Raw genomic sequence first — 19,235 nt, 5'->3', positions numbered from 1 at the left:
ATTTTGAAGTACATCAGCAAACCATCATTTGATGAACTACAGATAATTAGAAGTATTGGCTCTGGCAGATAATAACGTTGTGATATAATGAGTATGGGTCGGTTACAGAATTCTTAAGACAATGGGAGACACTGGAGCACTTGCAGTGTGGTTTTTGCTTTGTGCTACTGGCTTTTTTTCTTTTTCTGCTTTTCTACTGGCCAGGTGTACCTTAGGAGTTTTGCGACTTCTTTGCAACTTTTTACAAAAAGTTGCAAATTTAACATCTGGAATGATGTGATAATTCTTCTAGAAAACAATTAAGGGAGTTTGTCTTGGACATATGCACCACAAAAAAAGTCACAAATAAGGAAGAAAAAAACGTAAAAAAAGTAAAGTAAAAAAGGTACATGTTCCCCACTGCATATATCAGTGGTGGCGAATCTATGGCACAGGTGCCAGTGGTGGCACTCAGAGCCCTCTATATGGGAACCCGCGCCATCACCTCAGGGCAGGGTTCTCCAGACAGGACTCAAGGCCTCTTGCAGCCCCAGGCAGTCCAGGACCCTAGAAGGAAGCTACAATGATAATCTAAACTTCTTCTCCTTTCTACTGTATTAGTGTCCTCAGGTGCCTATACAATTTAAACCTGTGAAAGAGCAGGAAGTCATAAGTTACTGCTTAAATTGTTGCATTGGTTCTTTTTGTAGTTTAGGCACTCAGTGACTAAAAGGTTTGCTATCACTGGCATATATTATTGTCAGTTTAATGAATACATTGAAATAAATAAAAATAAATTCATTCAAATGGCACTGCACAATAATTTAATTCGGGGTAAATTACATATTTTAGGCATTAATGGGGTCACAGTGTTTTTTTATAAAATCAGGGGGTTTGAGGAGTGTTTATTATTTAGGAGCACAGTGTGCGGCATAGTTGTTATTCAAGCAATACTACACTGGAAGTGACTGGTATACTTAGTATGATGTGTGAACCATATAGATCTGGCCCGCTAATTCTGCAGCAATTAGTCACTGATAGGAGAAGTGATAATGAAGTCCGGTTCCTACTGGACCTCAGATGGCACCTATGAGTTGCTAAGCGGCACTTCTTCTTGTGTCTGAACAGTGGTATAATCTGCAATAACTTGCTAATCTTCTAGTCTGTAGGAAAAGTTTTTATCATGTGTAATGTTATCAGTTTCTATTAAAGATGCCAGTACTTTTTGATCAAGAGTGGGGGCTTTTTTGACAAAACATAGCTATTTTTCCAAAACAGTCTTTTAAAGCAGAAAACCAAAGGGTTTATTCCAGGCAATTAAAACACTCTTATTGTTAGATAGTTTACATAAATAAGGACCTGTCATCCTTCAACTTTCTTCAATGATATTTGAAGGATATCAAAGAATCTGTTTAATGTCATATGCGTTAAAAGAGTTGGCTGAGTCAATATGAATGGCATCTCTTTCATTAAAATCTGTAGCAAGCCTTCTGTGATCCAATGCTACACAGGGGCTCTCTGGGCCACATTTCCCGCATACATCTACCACTGTTTTTTGGAGTTTCTGCAATTGGATGGCCCATGGATCAGACGGTACCAGGAGCCTTTGAGAAACATTTTTATCTGCTGAGCCAGAGAATAAAATGAAGTGACATACTGCTACCAAGAAATGTGGAATGTTGACACCCATAAGAACACTTTACAATTTTATATATTTTCACAATCATTCTTTATAGTATAAGTATAGATATTTCCACCATGATGAGGTTCTATAATTTAGTATATCCATGGACTACAAATAGCAAAAGTCATTTGTGGAATGATAAGCGGATGTTTTCTTTATCAATCTTGCTAAATATAATGCTTTAAGAAGAATCAAATGCAGAACAGTTAATGAGGTATAGAAGGACAAAGAAAGTCAGTCTATTTTTTATATAACCTTATAAAGAAAACTTCATTTCAAATCGCTTAACAAGATGTCATTTCAAACATTATTGGTCAAAAAGAGCAAGCACTTTGCAATGATATCCTTCATGAATCACCCGATACTATTAAAATGCAATCTACATTTCACCTCAAATTAATTGGACTGAAGGAGAATACAGGCAGTCCCCGGGTTACATACAAGATAGGGTCTGTAGGTTTGTTCTTAAGTTGAATTTGTATGTAAGTCGGAACTGTATATTTTATTATTGTGATCCCAGCCAGAACTTTTTTGGTCTCTGTGACAATTGGATTTTAAAAATGTTGGATTGTCATCAGAATCAATATTAACAATAAAGCTTCATTACAGACACCTGTGATAACTGTTACAGCTGATGATTGTAGCCTAGGACTAAAGTACAATAAATTACCAATATCCAGAGGGCCGTTTGTAACTATGGGTTGTATGTAAGTCGAGTGTTCTTAAGTAGGGGACCGCCTGTATATGTTAAATTGGGAAATGTGACTTTACTATATAAAAGTCAGGAAAATGTCCTTTTTTAATACATTCACTATTGACTACCACCTAACTCACCTTGTTTTTTCAGCCCCAAGCATTTACATACCTGACTATGCCAAGCCTACTGTACATTTTTCATGACCAATTTTTCCACTTTTAGCTTTTCAGACCCATTGCCTTCAATAATAGATAATAGTAGAGCCAATCCATAAAAATATTTTGCATGTGCTACTTTTTCTTACATAACACAACAAGAGAGAAGGACATTTGTCCCCTTATTATCAAGTAGGTGTTTCATTGTAATACTGATTGTGAGGTGATCTCTACAAAATATGTAGTGTCAACCTATTGTAAGGGACAAAGGTTAGGTCAGCCTGCTGTAATGGGCAAATGGGCTCCAAATTTTTTTCTCTGAAAAAAAAACACCCAAAAAGTTCAGTGGGATTAGATTAATCTCCTCTCTCCAGTAACAACAAATGCATCAAGCGAAGCATGCCTGGGGAAAGTGAGGGAAAGTAGTGTATCTAATAATACGGTAGATGGTAGTTTATGATCATCTTTATGAGCTAACCCAGTATTGCTAAGTTTTCCAAAATACTCACATTTTCAATGCAGGAGACTTTATTTATTTCACTGTTTATGTTCTAAGTATTTAGCAGTTCCAGAAACCAGGCAAACATAATTTTAAATTTTGAAATTAAATCATGATTTATTCCCTGTGGGTTCTTGTTTTCATACTTCCCAGTCTAAAAGGAAAATATTCCTAACTTACATCAAAGTGTAAACAGACATGTCTTAGATAGAAACATTTTCCTTTTTCTAAAGTGACCTTTATTAAAGCTTGAGCTTTCTCTACATATTGTAAATGCAGTCTACTGGCACTCTGTGTGTGTGTTGTCTGGTTGAAAGGATATTATTTACTGTATAGTATTGTGTTGCTTGTATGGAAGAGGTGTAGACGTTTACTGCACACATGGAGCATATCCAGAGTAGGAGCTTGGATTGGAAGTTAATAGTAAAATAACATTTTAGCAATAGCACTAGAAAGGTAAAGGACAAGCCTAAAAATGGCAGAGGAGCGGTAACACTTGTGTTCTATATGAATAAATATTATACTTTGACCATTATACGGAATATATACTATATACTGTGATTGTAATATTTTGAATACAGCATGTCAGTGTTATCTACTGTAGATCATTCATGGCATTACCATAACGTATGCAGACATTCAATATTATTAGCAGTTGTAAAAATATTGTACACCAGTAGTATTTGTATAAATATGAGTATTTTCCAGTATCATTAGCTTTGCATTTTCTACTGTTGTTTTTAGATTGAATAAGTCTTTCCATAATATGCTTATGGGTATCAAAACTTGGCCATGTATGAGTACCATCATATTGACATTCACTCCTTTTTTCTGAAACAAAAACTAATTCCCCATATTTCTTAACCTAACACAACCTTTGTTTTCTGCGTTTATGCATAGATTTGTGAAATGATTATTGTGCATGACTGCATCAATATGCTATACTGTTTTACAGTAAAAGTCAAGGGGGGTTTTAACAACAAACTTCAGACCACTATATTGAACTCACTTAGCCTGGAAATTTGACCTTGGAACCTGAGCTGGGAATTTGTACTCCCAGATGCATATTCAGACCATATACAGTATATTATTAATTCCAAAAAATGCATATATTTTTCTTCATGGCAGGTTGGCGATTTCAGATGCGTTTTTTTAACATCAGCTCAACCCCACTCAACAATGGGATGGACATATTTTAAATGTGAAATTTGTAAATGAGACCAGCAAATAAGAGCAAGTCTGCAATCTAACATTTTCCATAAAGCAAAAGCTTCCACTATGTCCAATTTTGGATGCAGCTTATTTAGGTATTACAGAACATGTTGTTGAATGAATCCCTATAGTATTTAGTATTCAGTATCAGTCTCTACAGTAAAAACTCATTCAATGTTTATATAAAATGCTGCTTTCAGTAATCAGTTTATTTTTAATTATGTATTGTATGATTCTTTATAAAGGTATACAATATTCATTTTTTCATGAATAAACCAGTTTTGTTTTGATAGTTTAAAGAGAATAGATTATAGTAAAATGTGTTGATAAGCTTCAGGGAAGCATGTTTATAATATAATATTTGGAATCGACTATGAGCTAATTCCATATTCATTTACACAATTTCTCTATCAGTTACTATCAGAAAGTATGATAAGGATAGAAAGAAACATGTGCTGTTCAACTAACTATTATGTTTGCATAGGAAATGGTAGAAGCTATTTATGTGAATTTGTTGTTTTACTGTATATTTATTGTTTCATAATAGGTCTAATATACGAAACACACCTGCGTAATTAGCTTTTCCGCCCAAATAATCTTTGAACAACACCTTTGGGGATCAATTCTACCTCAACCGCCATGCATAATGTCATTTATATTAATAAGCTTCATTGTAAGTAAATCATTCTAAGAAAATAAATGCTATCATTAAACATAAATTAAATGAAACTGTAATTATCAAAAAGGAAAATTAGAGCAATTATACGAACATTAATAAATTATACATTCACTCTGTACATTCTATATTCTTCTGTGACAAATTATTATGCTCATATAAAAAGTACACTAGCTCAATTATATTTGTGTATGTTTTGTGACATCAGCAGCATAGTAAATAAAGGAATGGAAATCTAGCAATAACACATTGCCGCCATGAAAATAAAGACAGTAAAATAGTTTTAGCAGATTTTTTTTCGTGACAAGAGGTGTTGTAATAGAGGACATTAACTACTACTCAACTTGGACATTATAACACCAAAAAAGAAAAGCCATGGGCTATGCAAATTGAAGAAGCAACAGAGTTTACCAAGATCTACAAATTATACATTTTTTAACCAGCCCCATTGTTACCACATGGGAAGATCAGAAAAATCTGAACAAAGGCAAATTTAGTTTTAGCCACATCTCAGCCTCGAAAATCTGGTTAAGTCTCTGGGTATAATTGTGCAACGTCTCCAGTTTATTGATGTGTCAGTTAAAGCTACTTGGAAGAGGGACTGAATCCTTGAACTCAGAGACCTTGGTTTATCACTTCGGCAAATCACTACACCAGGCTGAGATGTCAACACTCTTCAATGCTGCATTTCCCAGTGGCTGGGAGAACAATGATAGACATTTAGTGATTATTTCTGACTAACAGCCTTCTGGATATTCTGTAAGGGGGACTTCAAAGTACACCACAAAATAAAACTCCATCTCAGGATACAGGGCAAGAATAAGTGACATCCTTATTTTCTGATATAAATAAGTGTTTGCATGAGTAATTTACTTTGATAACTCTGCATAGCATAAGAGAATGAATGAACAAATAACCATGCAAAGAAAAAAATTGCAATAAAAGATTATTTTTTTCTGCTAGTGTAAAGGCTTCTAATTGGTTGACTTTATCAATGTGCCACTAATAACATAACTCAGGAATTTGGGGCTTTAATTTATGAGTGTTGACATAAATTGATAGGCAACATAAATTATAGGTTGCCCTTATGTCTTCTTATGTCTTTTGAATGGACCATAAGCCCAATGTAAATAACTTTGAAAATGATTGTTGATAACTGTGCTAATGCATCTATTCAGAAAGTACAATATGTTCTACAGATGTTTATGGAGAAAGTAAGTCCCACTAGAATTTAAACTCTTATCTTTAATAAGCATTACATAATGAGGCAGAAATATTTAACTAATTCAGAATACCATGATTCTTTACAAAACCGATGAGATATAAACATGGTCAAATCAAATGACTAATTATTTTAGTAGAGAATAATAGGATTTAACGTATTTACGGTGGAAATGAAACAAATGTGACAATCGGAAATAAATTATATTTTAGAAACTGAAGTTTTTTAGGTAACGAAAACTATGCCACCAGTGCCATCTAAAATAAGGCCCCTCTACGTACATCAATGCCTGACTTTCAGGATGCCTTGTGACATGACACAACAGCCTAACCAGTAAGTCTCTAACAAAAGGTATAGACTCCCAATGATAGATCATGCTGTACAGTGCAGGGAACTGGTCTGGTAGGTTAAAGACCATTTATGTGGAAATGAAACTCCTTATAGTAATTGCACTTGCAGGCGATCTTTTACAGATTAAAGGAGTATTAACCGCCATGAAGGTTTCACTGAGAAGTCTACATGAGGTATTTCCGCATTAGTTTTCCAGGATTGGTTTGATGAAGCTTCAGAAAATACATCACATAGTTCCTAAAACCCCACTGCATGTAAAAAGCCATGAAACTTACTGTAAAATGGAACGTCTCCAGAAATATTTACAAAAACTGGTTGCCACCACCAAAGGAATTTCTAGAAGAGATAAGAAAAAGACTTAATAAAATATAAAACTCTTAAAGGACAAAATGTTACAAACAACTACTATGTTTACAAACTTCCCTGCTTAAACTTCATGCTAAACTTCATGCTGGCCCTGGTATTGACAGGCTACCTGACATTGGTGTAATTCTAGAGGTCACATGGGTCGTCTTTACAACGGCACAAAGGCCTATAAGCCACAATTGCTGACAAGCCACTGTACAACATTTAGATATTCTTTGACGCTTTGCAATATAAGGATTATAAATACTTCAGCCTTTTTCTCTGCACTGAGATTCCCCCTCCTCTTGAGAGATCATTAATCCTTTAGTGTAACATAAGCCATATACAAATATATAATTCCAAGGGTTACAGTTTTCTGTAACCCTTATTAAGACTGGCATATTGTTCACCAGACTTAATAACACCGGCGGTGTAGTAAATGCTAAAAACAAGTCGCGTTGGACCTGGTACAAATTTCAGCTTTAACTTGCACCAATATTCCAGCCTTGGCTTTAGTAAATTCGTTACGCATTCGGCATGACACTTTACACCTCCATTAGTAAATGCTGAATAGAGTATTGATTAAATTGCATTCAGGGACCATTTATTCTACCACCTGGTATTAGGTTTCGTTTCAGCATACACCCAGACCTCCATCGATATAAATTCAATAGTACTACATTTTAAAGCAATGATTTGTAAACCAGGAGCTTGATCGCTTGCATATTCACAATATAACACCTTTTATTTTTATACACAAAAACGAAATGCACGATCTGGTTTTGGAACCTGTGTTTTCACAGCCTGAAGCTCCAGCATCACAGACTGTTCCAATTAAGAATGCTGAGTTGCTTGGAATTCATGCATAGATTTATACCTAAACTAAACTTTAATACATAGAAAAGAAATGTTTTTATCCAGGTGTAAGTGGGAGGTAATGGTAACTATTTATAACAGAGGATATATAATATGCGGTATACCATAAGGATACCATAAGGATATACAAATACAATTTAATTTTAAAATTTCCCAACATAAATCTCCCATCAAAATCAAGCATGATAAACCAGACACTGTGACTATGGTAATCTTCTTATATTTGTTATCCATGGCCTTCTTCCTTCTAAAATCAACTTTTAACCCTTACTGACATGTGACATACTATAACGTCACACGGCCTGAGCCCTCTCCATACAAGGTGGGCATTTGAAGCATAATGCGGCAAACACCCACTGGTAACAATCACGGTCCGTGCTGGCACTGATTGCGGTTGTTAACCCTGTAAATGCCTCTGGCTGAGGAGACTGCCATCCTCTGTGGTGGCTTTTATTGTCCTCATAAAATCATCTTGCTTGCATAGTAAGTGAGTTTATAAAAATAAAACATATACCATGTGCACCAATTATGTCTTCTGAATATTATGCTTTTTAATTTGAGTAATTATGTTTTATGTGTATACATCTTCTGTGTTCCCCACTTGTTTTCTGCCCCTGTACTTTATATTTGTGTGTTTTTGGTAACTGCACAATCAAAGCTAGATCATTGGAGATGAGAATCATGTCAAATCATGTTCACTACTACCCCTTCTTAGAAAATCCGGTGAATCAGTAGAGAGTTGAGAAAAGAATTTGAGCTGAGGGAGTTGTAAAAAGGAGAGGAGAGGGAGATATTACAAGACAAGAGGTAGAAAAAATAATAAATAGAAAAAGATATGAAGCCTATGAGAAATGAGAAACCTGTATGCAAGAGAAGAAGCCTAAGAAAGTGAAAAAAGGAAATTATTTCAGAAAATGTAAATCTTCTGTAAATGAGATAAATGTAAAATAACAAATAATCAAAATGAGATAACACTTTCAGATACATGTAAGTTTTCTGTGTTAATCTGGCACCTGGTGCTACTTTCTTCAATTATCTGACAAAACCCATTAACTTTCCTGTTTTCATTGACTTTGCAAAAATGTGTTGTTCCAAAGTAACTGAAACTCCCTGCAGCAGGTTGTCCTTATGAAGGCCAAAGATCTATCAGTAGTGATGAGGGGACCCGAACTGCAAATTTCCGATCTGCAACAAATTTCACAGGTTTGGCATCCACAGACCTAGAGCCCAAACACACATCATTATTCCTCATCTGGGTCCATGTTCTGGAAAAAAAAGTGCAATGCTGCTTGAAAAAGCAGCCAATCCAATAGCTTCCAGGCCCTTAACATGTCCTCTGTAGGCATACCTGTGATTGTCTGGGCTGGACATGTGACTCCGCAGTATAAGAGAAGGATCACGTGTCCAGACGCCATTACACAAAGCAGATAGAGCTAGTAAGAGCTTTCAGACAGACAGACAGGGACAGAAGCAATTGCCCTGGCTCAGCACTGAGATATATATAAAAAAGGCTCCTACAATTAACCCCTTCCCGACGCGCGCCGTACTAGTACGGCGCGCGCCGGGTCCCGGTGCATGGAGAGGGCTCGCGGGCCGAGCCCTCTCCATAGCCGGTAAGTCTTTGCTGCATATTGCAGCAAAGGCTTACCGGTAACACCCGCGATCGGTGCTAGCACCGATCGCGGGTGCTTTCACCGCGATCGCCTCCGGCAATGCTGCGGGAGGCTTCAAAAAGATGGCGCCGCATGGGCGCCGCCACCTTGGCGCGGATCTCCGCTCCCCGATGACGTCACGGGGAGCGGTGATCCGTTGCCATGACAGCATCGGGCCTCACGAAGGCCCGAAGCTGTCTCGTTTTAACCTATTCATTACAATGTGCTATCAGCACATTGTAATGAATGAGGAGTAAAATCCCCATATACTGCCATATTGCAGTATGGCAGTATATGGTAGGATCGATCAGACAACCTAGGGTTAAAGTACCCTAGGGAGTCTGAAAAATAGTTAAAGTAAAAGTAAAAAAAAGTTAAAAAAAAAAAAATTATATTAAAAAAACCTAAAAATTCAAATCACCCCCCTTTCCCTAGAACTGATATTAATATTAATAAAAAATCATAAACACATTAGGTATCACCGCGTCCGAAAATGTCCGATCTATCAAAATATTATAACGGTTTTTCACTGCGTTTAACCCCGTAACGGAAAATAGCGTCCAAAGTCAAAAATGACATTTTTTTGCCATTTTGGAAAATATAAAAAAATTAATAAAAAGTGATCAAAAGGTCGCACAGTCCTAACAATGATAGCAATGAAAACGCCATCAAAAGTCGCAAAAAATGACACCACCCACAGCTTCGTACACCAAAGTATGAAAAAGTTATTAGCGCCAGAAGATGGCAAAATCAAAAAAAATATTTTGTACAGGAGGTTTTAATTTTTTTAAATGTATGAAAACATTATAAAACCTGTACAAATGTGGTATCCCTGTGATCGTAGCAACCCAAAGAATAAAGTAGACATGTCATTTGGGTCGCAGAGTAAAAGCTGTGAAATCCAAGCCCACAAGAAAACGTCGCAAATGTGTTTTTTCACCATTTTCACTGCATTTGGATTTTTTTTCCCGCTTCCCAGTACGCGCCATGGAATATTAAATACCGTCACTACGAAGTGCAATTTGTTACGCAGAAAATAAGCCATAACAGAGCTCTTTATGTGGAAAAATAAAAAAGTTATAGATTTTTGAAGGTGGGGTGTGAAAAATGGAAGTGAAAAAACTAAAAAAGGCCAAGTCGTGAAGGGGTTAAGAACAGGGAGATATGTGAAATAATTGCCCTTTTAAGGGCACTGTGAAGAATTGCAGCAGTGCAAGGATATTCTTACTGATTCTTCAGGATTTTACATAAATACTTGCGAAGACCAGGCCTGATTATTAGCATGTACTGCATTATCCAGCAAGATCCTAAAGATTTTGTCTCTGTCTAGTATTCAGCCACAGAAAATTCTTAAATCATTATCATCAATCATACCTTGTTTGCTCCTGTCAGAGTATATCACTTTTATACCTAAAGTCTTAAAAATAGTCTTGTTGTCACACAATATTTCGCTTTCATACCTAGCTAAAAAAAAGTCCTGTTGTCAGAGAATATTATGATTTTATAACTAGTTTTGGAAAAGTTTGGTTAGTGTACTAATATGTGGATCAGAATTAATATTTCATTCTCTACTCAATTTTGGGCAGGGCAATTTTGACCGACCGGACCATTTCTACCTATTAAGAGAAGTGGGTAGTTCCAAGTCTGTGATTTCTAGAATCTATTGCATCTTTACAACACCACAAACTCATTCAAGTCCCCCTAAAAGGCTGGTTTCCTCAAAAGACAAGTGCAAGAATCTCCAAGGGTTCTTGTTTTTATACTGCAGCTGGAATTGCACACCAGTTCAGCACTCAACAGTTGAAGGATCTGTCTCTTCATACAGTGTCTCAACGTTTAAGAACATTTGGTCTGTACTGTGACAACACTTCTCAATAGGAGAAAGATTCAAAAGGCTAGACTCACCTTTGCAGAGGATATGTTTTGTGGACAGAGGAGAAGTGATCTGCAGTTCATTTTAGTGATGAAGGCAAGTTTAATTTATTTGGGTCTGATGGGAAACATTACTACATTTTTTGAAAACTGGGGAAAGACTGAACCCAAAGATTGAAATCACTGAAAAATGGTGGAGGAAGTGTCATTGTTTGGGGAATGTTTTCTGCAGCAGCAGTTGGACCTCTCATACAGCTACATGGAAGAGTGAATGTAAGTGTGTATCAGAACCCTCTTCAACAACAGGTAGTTTTTTCCTTGCATTCAACACTTTTCAGGCAGAACAATGCCACTTGTCACACAGCAAAACTGGTAAAGTATTTCCAAACCAAAAACATTAAAACAATAAAATAGCCAGCCCAGCGCCGAATACAAAACCTCTGGAAAATCCTTTGTGACAAAGTTATGTCCAAAAAACCCACAACAGTCACAGAACTGTGGAAGAGACTGGAAGAAGAGTGGACCAAAATCCCACTAGAACAGAGACTAGTGATGTCTAGGATGCAGATGTGCTGAAGTCAATCACAGCAAAGGCCTGCACACTGCCTGCTGATTGGTGACTGTTGTAACCGATAGGAAATGTTATTATAATCTTTCTCTGTACTCCTATTATAAAGGATTTTTGTTTATGTACTGTGGTTCTAGTGGCATGATGTTACTTGATCTATGTCGATTACATTATGTCTGAAAAAAGCAAGTGGTCATACATTGTTCCCTAATGTTAACTTCCAATGTAGTAGCTGGCTGATTTCTTTTTCAACCCTTTATCTTTATGTAAATTAGGCTGAAGGGCTCTGGGAGGCAATACTCCCCTCTGGGTTTCTGCATCACGCCTCCCACAGCACTTCTAACCTATCCATTGCATCCTCTGGCCCTCCTCTCCTGATGACGTCAGCCGCCTCTTGAAACAGACAGAAGGATGGAATGAAGGATGGAGCAGCAGGTGGGTTAGAAGTGCTACGCGAGGTGTGATCTTTAATGTTTTCGTATGTTAAGCTTTTTAACCTCTACAAAGCGATGGTCAAATTAGGTGGTAGATTTCCTTTAAGTATATACCAATTCTACGTGTTTCAGTAATCTTTCCAATGAGATGAGAACCAATAAGGAGAATATGCTGTAGAGTACAAGAGAATGAGCAATGTCAGACCAAATAACATCTAATATTTGTACTATATATTTTATAAAATCAAAAAATTCTTAAAACAGCTATAAGAAGGGCCTGCTTTTCCCCACAATACAATTCCACTTTTGCCCAAGGTCTGCAGCAGGTATTACAGTGCAGCAATATTTATGCTGCAATGACAGAGACAGCCAATGGGGAAGAGTGGTAATGGTCCTATGAAAACGCTTTAACAATGCATAGAGTGTGGTTAATACTTACATAGATAACTGTCAACATTTCCTAGTTGTCTCATTTCAATTTTACCATTTTCATGATTTATGATTTTTAGTTTTTATGCCATCCACACTAATATGATTCATCTAGAATCTCTGATTTTCCTCTGCTTTGGTTTAACAAGTGAACAAAACTGTATCGCAGTAGTTACACTATCTTATGCACCTCTATCTAAGCAGAATATAAAATGATTTGTCAGATAAGGGATAATGGGAAAGACTGGCCAATACAGCAAATTATTAACAAAAAATAACAGTGCAAAAATCTGAGATCTGTAAATAAGGAGAAGTTATCTAACACCTATGAAGGTCTTTGTGTGAGACTAAACCAATTACTGTGAGTGATGTGACAGGATAACAATGTGTGCGCCCCTTTATCTTTATATTAGGTCATGCGTAGCATTGCTAGGGAACATGTTCTTTTCTCTGTAATACCATGAAAGCAAGAAAAAAATTCTATAGCTTTGCTCTAAATAGTGCATCGTCTGTACAATCCACCCCCACATTGGATAGCACTTTACTGACTCTTCTTCCATTGGCATTTTTTTGTTTTATTATAAGGATCTCTTTGTGCAGTAGGTGAACGTAATATGCTACTATAACTATTATGTTTATAAACACAGAAAAAGAGTCAACACAGCTAATACTACCTCTTCATCAAACCTATAATAAAGAATACTAGGTCCTCGGCCTGACAAGACTTAGAGTAAATGTAACTGTGCTTATAGGGTGCCAATTGTGTGATAGAGGAAGCAAGTTCAAAGAATTTGAGAACCTCATCTACTGCAAATCCTGGCAAATCAATTCTGTAATATCTGTGATCATCCAACTCATTGTTATTACTACATAGATTAAAACACATTTATGGAAATTATTTAGAGTCAAGAAGGTTCCTCTACATTATCACTTGAAAATAGCTTTAACTTCTTCAGCTTAAATTCCCCACAACCCTCATTCTTAAGCATGCATTGGAAAGGGGGATCAGCAGTGAGGAATTTTAAGTTGTGGCTCAACTATTTTGAGAACGAAAGGATATGAGTCTACCTCTAAGATACCTCTAACGTCATATGTAGGGGAGAACTGAGGTGCTAATGTACACTTCTGAAAGTCATCCAGCCCTGCCAACAGGCTAGGTAAATGTTCATTTAATGTGTTGTTTTCTGTATGTTTGAAGAACGGTGTGATATTTATGTGTTACTATAAGAGACATATGGTCTAAAAACAAAGGCAATAGCTAAAGGGATTCTGTCATCAGCTTTTACCACACTAAACTATCAGCTCCCTCATGAAAGGGATAAAAAACCCTTTATAGAATTCACTATTTTATGTTAAATCTTACTGATTTACGTATTATTTCCAAAGTCATTGGAAATGAGCAGAAAAGAGCTGAAAAGTCACTTTTTGCCTAGGATGAGCCACTTGTAAAGACTCAAGGGGGAGTGTAAATTCAGACGCCTATAATTTTGGCTCTATAGTACCTGGAGACATGCATTTGATATCATAGTGAAGAGATGAATCTCACCTTTCAGGATAAGGGTTTTGTGAGTTATGTAACCGGAGGCAGGTTGTTTGCTTGCAATGCAAACTGCTGATAAAAGTCAGTTTTCCGCCTTTTTCTTAAACTGCCTTTATCTCTGGTTCTATAATTCACAGAATCACAAAACTGGATTAAATTCTTTTATATGATACCTTAAGTATGGTTCAAGGTACTATACAGCCAAAGATATGAGAATCTAAATTAAAGCCCAGCTTCAGCCTCCTAGCATGACTCATCTCGGGCTCCCTTCAGCTCTTGTCTCATTTGAATATGCCTTTGGATGAGATTTCACAATAAAGAAGGAATACAACAAAGGATATTTCATACCCTACCAAAAGGGACTGGTAGTTTTGTGGGGTAAAAGCTGGCAACAGCATCCCTGTAAAGTAGTAATAATGACACCTGTCACTAGTCTATGAGTTTTCATTTGTCCTCTCTGTAACAGCAAACATCCGTCACTGTTAATACAAGTGTTCTCATAAATTCACTTCAATACCGGGGTTTATCGAAATAACATGAGTGTTTGTACTGCTCATATTTTGTTTGTGTTATGGATTCAGAAGGATCTTGCATTATAATGATGTAACTTGCAAGTGACAAGAGACTGCACAGTCAACACGACTTCCTGATCTTGGCTCACAACAATATTTACATAACAATACAGCTCTGTTGATTTACTTTGATGACTGAATTTCTTTTAACAAGTTCTATCTCTTGAAGTTGTTGGTGGCAAACAAACCATTGACCGTAGAACAAATCCTCGTGTGTATATTTAGGAATAGCTTCTCTTAGATACAGAGTCACATTTAAAACATGCAGGTGCCTTAGAGACCTACAGCCAAGTGATTAGTAAGGTCTATGTAAAATATGAAGTCTTCCACACTAAGTAGTAAGAGTCAAAACATGAATGTTATGCAGTAAGGAGACCTTGTGAAGGAAGGACTTTTGTTCAACTATTTACTGAGAAAACACAAAAAATATGGATACATTTGACAATATGTTGCAATGCTAATAGCAGTTTGATGTGCAACCAAATAGTACAAGATTTTTCATTTTTCTGGAGAAGGTCAAAATTATACTGTCCATATCACCACCACAGGTTGGGTGATACTCGTCCTACATTGATATCTAACGGTAAGCATACCTTATTGGAGTCACACAGGAGCACTGCTATTCTGCCCTACTGGGGTAATTCCGCAGAGCCTTATATTTCTCTTTTGCAGTCCTACAACAGTGAAATGAGCATGCCTGTGGATTTAAGAGGCCTCTGTTTTTATGATTGGTCGCGGTCTCAGTGGTTCGGACAATAACATAAATGCTAGCTAGCCTAGACATGATATACATTTTTATGTTGACTCTTTTAATTGGGCAGCAATTGCATACATGTACACTGAATGTAGCACTTTTTCCATCAAACAGACCTCATTGACTGTTGCATTTTTCTATGACCCCACGCACATACATGGCTGTTGATTTTGGATATGTGCTAACCATTGTTTCAACAGTTAGCACACATCCCCATATCTTTTCATAGATGTGACATTTTATCATGGTTGTCAGCATAAAAGGTCTTGTTATGGCAGGCCTGAGGGCAATAATTGTACCCCAGGTGTAATGGTGATATATTGGTGCCTAACAATCTTGCCTGATGCCTTTACTTTAATCTCTCCACATCTCTTATAGGCCACAGTCAGTACAGTCTTCAAGTTATTTGTAAGTTATAGCTGGTGACAGGTTCCAATGCTATGCCATACTGCCCAACCATCCCGGATCTAGTGGGACAGTCATGGTTTTGGGATTCAATCCTGCTTTTGCACCTGGCAGGAGCTATGTGCCTGAACATCATCTCGGTCTGCATCCACCGGGCACAGACAGAGCTGTTAACAGCTGGGGAGTTGTTAGGTGGCTATTATGAGGAGGTGGTGCAGGGGGACGCAATAAGAGAGGACATTTATATGAGAGGGAGCTGGGGGCACAATATCACATGGGCTAAAATGTGCCAGGGAGCTGAGGGGAAACATAGTGTGAGAGGGGATGAAGGACACTAAAGAGGAAATAATACTGTGTGGAAGGTGGAGTAAGGAGTGGAGTTGAAAGGCTTGGCTTTGGGCAAACATTTTTTCCATCTTTTGCCCCTCTTCCTCCACTACAAAAGTTGGGAGGGATGGCTATGCTGATTTTAAAAATACCTTTGTCAGAATTCGGACTCATTTAAGTAGTTTATAATAGTTTATTTAAGATTACCTTGCTCCCTGTTAGCAGCTTGTGGTGAGTCCCCAGGGAGGGGCAAGTGCAGCCTATATATGCCTGTCTTAGTCTCCTTTCCTCCACTCTCTTCCAACTCCCTCACCCCTCCCCATTTTTCTGCACACCAGTATACACAGCAGCTTCTAAAAAAAAACATGTATAAAAAAACAACAAAAAAACGAGACACCGCACCCCTGCATTTCATATTTTACATGGAGTGCAGTGTACCCCTTCTATACAGCTAATGTGCATTAAGCAGGCAGGGGAGGGAGGGGTATGGTGAGGAAGACTGTATGAGGAGATACAATAAAATACATGCTGCTACAGCTGCTCCTCCCCTGGTACATCCTGCTGGCAGTGAGCCAATAAACTCATATTGATACTCATACATACTCATACTAAAATCATTCAGAATGCTGACAAAGGCATTTTTTAAATCATCATAGCATAGGCTATTGGAACCAGACACCAGATAAAAATTACATTCCTGGTGCAAGGTCCCCTTTAAGGGTAAAATAGGTGTGATCAGTCTGAACATTGGCAGTGGCAGTTGTTACAAGGGCTAGGTTGTCATGTGACATAGGTTGTACTACCACCATTAAGGCATGGGCTCAGCTTTTGAGGCCATGCCAGCAACTTGGCGTTACTGTGTGTTGTGAAGTGTGAAAATATCATCCACCAGTCACAAACAGAGGTCTTTTGAATTCTGGTCTATGGCAGCACTTAAAATATGGTAGCCCATTCTACTTGCTCAGATATTTTCAGCACTCCCATAGATTTAAATTTGGGATTAGCCACAACCAACTTTTGCAGCCTACATGTGATCCGTGTTTTGGGAAGGGGGTCAGCAGACCAGCAGTCTTTCTCTTATCTTAATGCATTTGCTGTAGTTTTTTATCTCTCCAGAATATGGAAAATATACTAATTAAAAATAATTCAAGTTATATGTTTGTTTAAAACCAATAATCAGGCTGATCTCGCATTTCCTTCAGTGTTTATGGAAACATGAAAACAAAATGCTCAAGTAAGAGAGATCTGCTATCTGATGGAGAAAGGTCCAGATTTTTTTTTATCTTTGACATAAAGATTCCTAAAGGAGCCTCTTCCTTAGATGTACACATAGCCTTAGTTGTGATTTCCTTCTATAATCAGTTCTAAGACTACAGATTACCACTAATCAGCCTAGACAGTAGATGAAAATAGATGGAAAACAGGGAAAAGGATTTTGAAGTCCACTGAACAAAGGGAATACTCCCCACTACAATAGAGTATTAAAGAATTGCTGCTTAATTATTTTTCTGTTATTTACTCACCATAGTTCCATATGTAGACAAAGTCACATCGTCACCTTAACTAATAAGTTACTGCAAAAAGACATATGTCCAACAAATTAAACCAAGGAAGGCAAGAGATAGGGATGAGGGAAAAGACTATAAGAGAATACAATTCTATTTTACAGTATAACAAGCTGTTAAATGGTAAATAACTGCTCTTAAAGGGTAGTCCGGGAATATGAACATTTGATATGTTTTGGGCTTTCCAAAGTAGGCAGAGTTATCTCCAAGATGGTGGCCACTGGAAACTACAAGTCCCATGATCCTTTAGTTCTCAGTAACTCCTCGTCCCTCTTATGCTCTGCTCCCAGTGATGATGTAACAGGCTGTCCTGATCTGTTACCATAGTAATGATGTCTGTAACTGCCATCATTGCACATTACAATGAGATCAATGAGATGGTGTCAGCATAACACCAGCCGTACTGGATGCACTGCAACCAACCGACCACAGTCAAACATAGTGATGATCACATGACCTCCCCCAGCAGGTGCAGGATGTGTAATGTTGACATGTGACCAGTTGCCATCTTCCATTCTGTGTCTCCTCGGCGCAGAGGAAATTACTGGACTGATTAAAGGGCCAGTAGCATTTTAATTCTCCATTATGATGTTTGTCAGACGCATTTTTCTGCTAAGGGGAGCTAAATTTTAAATAACAACTAATTACATATTAGCATATATTTTAAGGACCCATTTGTATATGAATTAGGCATATTTCTGGAATACCCCTTTAACTATAACAAAATAGACTGGATTAACAAAAACAGTTTAGATCTATCTATGTATATCGATCTACCTCTAAATATATCTGGAAATTTAAAAGCAGAGCAACTGTCAAAAACATCAATTAACAAAACAGTGGGCGCACACACAAACAGGGTCAGGTTTCAGGCCTTCCTTAAATAAATTCAAAGAAATGGCAGCACACCCATAGCAATGTTCAGACTTTGGTAACTTGGGCCCAACGGTTGAATAGAACCCAGAATAGGCCCATTGGATCTTCAGAAATGTTTTCAATGCAGGCTACCCATATGAATATCTGTAATATTTGCAGCTACTATAATATTACTAATAAAACCATCTATGTTGTTGTACGGTTGACACATAACTGTTGCAGCAATCAGCATCTAAGTAGTAATGTGCTGAAGTCACAGGCCAGTATACAGCATATCACTGCCCAGCTGCTGGGAATAGACCCAAACCCTTCCCTGTTCTGGTTAAATTGCGCTTCAAAATGCTTATTAACTGGAATATGTGAATGCAGCCTGAATTCACACCTAGAATACTTAGAATTAAATTGATCAAAACATTCATTATTCTGTGTTCGGTATCTGTTCAGTATCTGATGGCAAGCCAACAAATGCCTGGGTATACCTGCAATTAACATATCCCTTTCCACAAAAATCCTCCTCTTTAATATTATAGTGCTATGAGTACGTA

General features: G+C 37.3%; 1 protein-coding gene across 2 annotated transcripts in view; it reads right to left on the bottom strand.

Annotated features, from left to right (window-relative positions):
- SYT1 (synaptotagmin 1) overlaps window positions 1–19,235 on the bottom strand; it is a 364,786-nt gene that overhangs the window by 340,644 nt on the left and 4,907 nt on the right. For both annotated transcript variants that reach the window (XM_072146793.1, XM_072146795.1), the window contains exon 2: window positions 6,751–6,811. The gene's annotated coding sequence lies outside the window, so the exon portion shown is untranslated. The remainder of the gene's footprint in view (window positions 1–6,750; window positions 6,812–19,235) is intronic.

The sequence above is a fragment of the Engystomops pustulosus genome, chromosome 4, assembly GCF_040894005.1.
Source record: "Engystomops pustulosus chromosome 4, aEngPut4.maternal, whole genome shotgun sequence".
Classification (NCBI taxonomy): domain Eukaryota; kingdom Metazoa; phylum Chordata; class Amphibia; order Anura; family Leptodactylidae; genus Engystomops; species Engystomops pustulosus.
This window is presented reverse-complemented; position numbering and strand designations above follow the sequence as displayed.